Here is a 7,444-nt window from a genome sequence, read left to right on the forward strand (position 1 = left end):
TGTTTAATGCTTGCGATGCAAGTTGCGGAAGCATAGCGGAACAACGAAGTCTTTCTTTCTTCTACGATCTCTTCGAACTTCAATCTTTAAGTAAATAAGAGAAGTTAAAGAGCATGACTTGCGACTCAATATATTAAACGAAATGAGAGTGCAAGGTTCCTGGAGAGTAGGCTTGGATTGGGAATTCAACATGATATTTTCGCCACTTTCTTGTCATCGGGTAATTAACGTCGAAACAGATGAACCGCAATCCAATGCCCTAACACTTGTGGTGAGAACAGATCTCATCATCCTTGTGTCGCCGTGCATCTGTTATTAGTTCATGTTTTGGAGTAACGTGATTGCCTAGATATATTTCCTTATTAGCTTGGGCAATTGAACGTCCTTCCGGATTGAGATTACCATATAATTAGGATGAATCACATTCTATATCAGTACAACCTTATTATATTAATCAGTTAGTAAACCTTAACAACGGCTATTCATTAAGCCCATCTTGCAGGCCCATCAAGACTTCTCTAAACTTTAAATAGTCCGAAATTTTCATTATTTTCTCATAGATAATGAAGAGAAAGTCATAAAGATGGGTTGGTTTTGTATGAATTGTGAATCCATTTAATGCCCATATATTTTGGGGTTTTGCATACTAAAGATATTTACAATTCATTTACTAACATAGTTAGCCCATATATAAGTTGAAAAATGGGCGTATGACCCATATTAACAGGTGTAGTCTTGCTTTATTGAAACGAAGTTCCGTATCCTAGAATTGCATTTGCCTTTTCTGTAAACACTGATTTTATGCAAAGAACCGTGGCGACAACACCTTCTATGTGACTCTCTTTGTCTTCTCGAACTCTACCAAGGAAATGTGTGCGGTGTTGTGGGTGTGGGGGTCGCGGCTGCAATTCATTTTCTGTGATTTCTCTAATCAAAGTAGGGTTACCAAAGAACCAAGCATAGCACTACACATATTGTTTGACATTTTTCAGGACGTCGGATACAAATGGGTGGGTTACTTTTTGCCGGCATTGAAAAAGAATCACATTATGGCAGTTTTTTTTTTTTTTTTGGGGGTCAAACACATTATGGCAGGTTATCATGGCTTATATTAGGTGAGCACTTAATTACCGGCCTTGCCATAAGCAGGCTAAAGTTCTATGTACAAGTGCGTCAAGTCCTCGTTATCCTGTGAGAACATCATTTGAAATTATTGAAATATCATCCCACATCGTAAGTACGCTCTCACATGCTTCAAGGCACTATCCATCTCATCCTTCATCGGTTGATCAGATTGCTAATATTTTTACGAAGGCATGTCCATCCGAGCGCTTTCAAGATCTATTCTCCAAATTCAAGTTGACTTCTTCTAGGTCACACCTTGAGTTTGAGGGGACGTTAGAGACATATTCTCTTGATTCTACATATCTCAGGATTGTAGTCTTGATTAAGTGTAATTGATATCGTAATATTTTGTTCTCATAGGCTCATGTATTATTTATCTTCATATATCCTGAAATTTCTCAATTGTATTGCGCATATTAAAGTGAGAAACTGTAGCATCACTCAAATGGCAACCTCCATCAAGATTCTATTCCCTGTTTTTGTTTTTGTTGTCCTTCTCGTTGGCGAAGGTAAGGAACCGGCCGTCCTTTTCTCTCTCTCTTAAGCAGAGATTTGACTCTTTCATTTGTTTTCTCTCTCAAGCAGAGATTTGACTCTCATTTGTTTCAGTTCTCACCTGAATTTCATTGCATTTCATTTTCTTTGCCAGTATCAGAAATTTCAATCCCCACTGAGAAAATTATGTCGCTGTAAGAGCAGCTAAAATGGTTTTTGCCCTTACTCACTATACAAGTGATGTCATCATGTAGATTATAGCAAATCCGGATCCTCGATCGATCGATCTCGTACATTCATCGCTCTTTCTTAGAACTATGCGTCATAGATTTCATTTTCATGTGGGCTCTTCAAGGTTTACCATGTGGTTTAAGTTTAACCCTCCACTTCTAACGTCATGTGCAGGCAATTGCCAGTGTGCTGCGGACGATATCAACATCGTGCAATCCAGAACAGGAGCCATCATGAAGCAAAAAGCCGGAGTAGAACGTGACCATCTGCCTCAATTGCCCTTGCATCATAACGAACATTAACTTAGCCTGCCCAGGCTTCCGGACCGCGGAGCACATCAACCTGTCAGTCCTGGAAAAAATGAGGGATGAGTGTCTCATCAACGGCGGGATTTGGGATTCGATCAGCTTTTCCTGCGCGTGGGATGAGTTTATATCCATTCAAGATTGCCTACTTTGAAAACCGTTTGGTGTTCGTGAGAGGAAATCGGATTAGTGTGGTTGGATCGAAGAAGAAAACGCGAATAAGAGCTCTTTGCCATGTTGTTTTGCTTTTTTTCATTACTACACGTTATTGTGCTTTGTTGACCATAAACAAGTAGATTTTTTCTTTCTTTGTTTGATATTACAATATAACGGGAAAATTCCAAACAGTGGTCCAAAGTGCCCTCAATTTTTAAAGCGTAAGTGAGGGCCTGAAGTGAATATTCTTTCAAATAAGTGCTTGAAATGGTCATGACTATTTCAAATAAGGGAAAATCTCATCGGCTAGCTAAATAGACCTAAAGCATCCCCTCTTATCAAGGCCTCAATCAACTCTGTTATCAGTTTATCTCAATCAGCCTTATCTGAATCAATCTCCTAGAAGCAAGTCCTGGCTTTTCTTCCATCTCCCGCTGGTGATGCAAATTCCGTCAACACTACTTCCCTCACAGGCACACGAAGCCTAAGGGCCTAATTGGCTCTTAAGAATAGTTTCTGAGTAGAAATGATTTTTTTTTTAATTATGTTTCCGTGAATAGAGAAGTAAATTATTGTTTGCTTCTTATTTCCATTCTAAATCTGTTCTCGGGAACAGAAAAAATAACTCATGTTGCCAAATAAATTTCTGTTCTTTTTCTATTCACGGGATCAAAAGAACAGGAATCGTAGATCTCAGGAGTGTTACCGAACAAGTCGTAAGCTGCTTTGTTCCCTTTTTAGTTCCTGTTTCATTTTCTTTTCTTTTTTTAATCCTATTTTCGTGGCCACATTTATGTGTGCTCTTTTCTTGTATTTTTTTATTTTATTTAAAAAATTCTATATTTTTAATACTCATTGGCAGAATAAGGGTGTCAACACCAGATTTTAGAATTTATGCACAATCAAATCCCCTTATTAATTATGTTCCATATAGTTAGTAATAAATTCTGACATGAGTTTTCTGACCCAAAAAAAAAAAAATGCTGACATGAGATTTTTTATTATTATTTTTCTCTCTTACATGGCTATTAATGCACAAAACTACATCATTTTTATCTCCAAATCTCAATCTTTTCCCCGAACTTAAATTAAATGAGATTAAACACCTTAGTTAAGGAATGCGGGGTCACGACCCACCTTCCCCACCACGAGCACTGATGACACTCGCCCAAATCTGAGAACCTCTAGTTCAAATTCTCACCATCAAGTGTGCTTGACAGCCGCTTCACATTCACGAATCAGATTGCACATTCTGGATTGCAGCTTGGCACTGGTCAATTGACTGCATCAATTTGCACAGTAGAGATAATCTATGCCTTTGAACAAGAACATTGACTACAGGAGAAATTGCTTTCTTTCATCTTTTCACTCATCAAATGGCGAAGAAATTTGAGTTCGAGCTTTCTACTCTCTTGTTTACGCTGCCCCCATCTTTGGAGCTTCCGCACCTCACCTGTGCTTTTCGCCCTCAACCTCAGCCTCGTGACCACCACCACCATCACGAGAGCTCCACCCGCAGTGACAACCGCCGCCAGGCCTAAAGGCACTGATTTATCAATAAGGGAGAAGAATCTGAGATATCAATTAAAATTACAAGCTGATTCTTGAAGATGCTAGAATTAAAGGGTCGACAGCTTTTGCAATACGATGATCTCTTCATTTATTAGTTATGTTTCCTTAAGAAGTGTGACAATTTGTTTTGTTCTTTTTGGGCATTCGTCGGACCTCATTGACTAAGGTGGGCAAGGGGGTTGGTACATGTTACAACTATCCTAATTATGCTTCTTTGTTTCATAAGTTCCCGAGTTTGCTAATTATGCTTCTAATATCACACTAACTTCTCTTTTGACACTCATAGTAAGTACAAGTCTCTTCTTCTTCTTCTTCTTCTTCTTTGGTCTTGCTTTATATTGACCCAAGTTCCCTATCCTGGAATTGCATTTGCCATTCTATGGAAAGAATCATGGTGCCAATGTTCTAATCTAGGAAATTTGAAGCCAAATGGGAAGAAAAAATTGAATTGCCATGGCTTATATTGAGGAAGCACTCGGTTACCTTTCTTACCATAAGCAAGCCTAACTTTTATATGTAAGAACATCAAGCCCTCATTAGCTTTTGTCAATATCATTTGAAATAAGGCAAAAGTCAAAAGTGAGATATCTGAGCATCATTCAAATGGCGACCCCTGCCAAGATTTCGATCCTTTCTTTTGTTATGCTTCTCGTTGGCCAAGGTAAGGGAATTGGCAGTCTTTTTCTTTTCTTTTCTTTTCTTTTCTTTCACTTTCACGTGAGCTCTTCAAGATTTTTAACATGTGAATTCAACCCTCCACTGCTAACGTGATATGCAGGCGATTGCCAGTGTTTCCCGAAGGATATTGAGATTGTGCAATCCAAAACAGGAGCCATTGTGCAGCAGAAACCAGAGTGGAAGGTGACCATCAACAAGAATTGCCCATGCACCATACTGGACGCGAGTTTAGTCTGCCCGGGCTTTCAGACCGTTGAGCCTGTCGATCCTTCGGTCCTGCAGAAACAGGGGGACGGGTGTCCCCTCAATCGTGGGCTAGCCATTACACAGTCGATCAGCTTTACCTACGCATGGGACGATTCTTATCCGTTCAAGATCGACCCTGGTTTCCAGATCGCCTGCTCATAAGAGGCAAACGGATGAGTTTTGTTGCGTCCAGGGGAATGCCGAATAAGAGCTTTTTGCTATGCTCAGTTTTTCTCATTATTGCTTTTACATTACTAGACTTTATTGTGCTCAGTTGATCAGATGGCAACAGATTCAGACAATTGGTTAGCACACTGAACTCTTGCTGTAACAACAGAGAAGATTATGCAGTAATGTGATGCCGAGGACAGACATTGTTTAATGCTTGTGACACAAAATTGTGGAAGCAAAGCGCGACACAAAGTCTTTCTTTCTTCTACAGTCTCCTCGAAGTTCAATCTCATTAAACAAAATGAGAGTGCAAGGCTCCTGGAGAGTAGGCTTTGATTGCGTAATTCGACCTTATTTTTTCGCAGGCTTCTGGTCATCAGGTAATTAAGTCCAAACAGATGAACCGCATATCAATGCCGAAACACTTGTGAGGAAGACAGATCTCATCCCTTTTCGGCAAACCTTGTGTCGCCGAGGATCTCTCGTTAGTCGGGAGTCGATGATGTTTTTGAATAATGTGATTACCTCGATATAGTTCCTCATTACCTCGGACAGTTGAACGTTCTTCCGGACCAAAATTTCTATATAATTAAGATGAACCACACTCTGTATCAGCACATCCTTGGTATGCTAAGCTCTAAGAAGATAATAACCTTTTATGAGGTTCGCAAAGAAAGTGCACGCAACATTCTTAAAGCAAAAATCACCATTCAGATTTCGGAGTTCAATTTCAATGCCTCTCTAATTTACAAAAGATGTTTTATTAGTCATATTAACTGCACAGTTCATGTTATAATAAGGAACTTGTATAGAAAGTTTATGTTGTAACGTTTTTTATGTGGATGAAAATCTTTTGTGGATATCCGAAATTTCCTTTTTCAAAGAGACATTTTCTTTTTCAAAAAGATCTCTTTTCTTTTTCAAAGAGACATTTTCTTTTTCGAAGAGATCTTTTTCCTTTTTCAAAGAGATATTTTCTTTTTCCAGGATTCATTCCTGGATTTCAACTGCGTATTTTCTCTGAAAATGAAATCAAAGTTCTCCTTGATTTGAGAAACTTCATTTTCAAGAAAACTTATTTTATCCTTTTGAGAAATGGCTCTTTGTTTTAAATTAGTTAGTTCCTTTTTCAATTCAGAAAACCTTTTAAGAGTAGCTTTATAATCTGAACACAGTTCATCTATATAGTCAAATACCTCACACGAAATTTTTCGATTTGTTACCTCAGATTCATCCTCCGAGTTGGTGATGAGACAGATGTTGACGTATTCTTCGTCACTTTCACATTCAGTATCGCTCCAAGCCTCTATCTTTAGGGCTTTCTTGGATTTATCATCATTCCCTTTCTTCTTTAACAGAGGGCGGTTCGGTTTAATGTGTCTTCTTTTCTTGTATTCATGGCAAGTAACAACTTTGTTTTTATCTCTGGCCCTAGATGATCTTCTTTGATCATATTGTTTGAAATCTCTTTTGTCTTTTAAATTTTTTCCTTTCTTAGCCATTCTTCTGAATCTCTTGACCATGAATGCTAGTTCCTCATCGTCTTCCTCTTCAAAATCTGAAACATCAAAATCAGCATTAGATTTCAAAGCAATTGATTTCTTACCTTTCGACGTTGCTTCCTCATTGTTTCTTTCATCCTCATAGGGTTGAAGAGTTCAAACAAGTTCATCCATGGATAGAGGTGATATTCTCTGAGTCTCTTGAATGAAAGTTTTGGCATTGTCACATTCCTTCGTGAGTGCTCTTAGTAATTTATTTATCCGCATCTGTCCGGAAACTAATTGCCCATGATAGGTGAGACCATTCACTATTTCAATGAATCTATCCAACACTTCTTTCACTGTTTCACCGAGCTTCATCTTGAATGCATCGTATTGGCCGAGAAGGATATTGACTTTAGCATCTTTGACTATGTCCATTCCTTCGTAAATAACATAGAGCTTATCCCAAATCTTTTTTTATGGGGAACAATCTGAAAGACGTTTATATTCAGTGGGAGATAATACATTATAAGATGAGTAAATAGCTTTTGCATCTAGAGCATCTCTCTTTGCTATCTCAAGAATGAAAAGAGTGGCGATCCGCTTGATGTGCTTGTAGTTGGATTTACACTTCTCTGTACCACATCCCAAATTTATGGATCTTGGCATCTGATGTATACCTTGACTTTGTTCTGGCGGTCATTGTAATCTTTTTCTTCGAAGTATGGTGGTCTGTTATTGCGTCCACCTTCGATCCATATAGAAGAGAAATTGCTAGCCATAAAGATCGTTAGCTCAAAAGTAATAACACTTCAATAAAATATGAGCACTAGGCTCTTATAGCAATTGTTGAGGCTAGTGTTATCACCTAGAAAGGGTGAATAGGTAATTATAGTGTAATTTTGAAATTTAATAAGGAATTAAAATCAAACAAGCTCGCAGCTTAACCCTCGGATGATAAACACAAGTAATGTCACAATG

Source organism: Rhodamnia argentea, chromosome 4 (assembly GCF_020921035.1).
Source record: "Rhodamnia argentea isolate NSW1041297 chromosome 4, ASM2092103v1, whole genome shotgun sequence".
Lineage (NCBI taxonomy): Eukaryota > Viridiplantae > Streptophyta > Magnoliopsida > Myrtales > Myrtaceae > Rhodamnia > Rhodamnia argentea.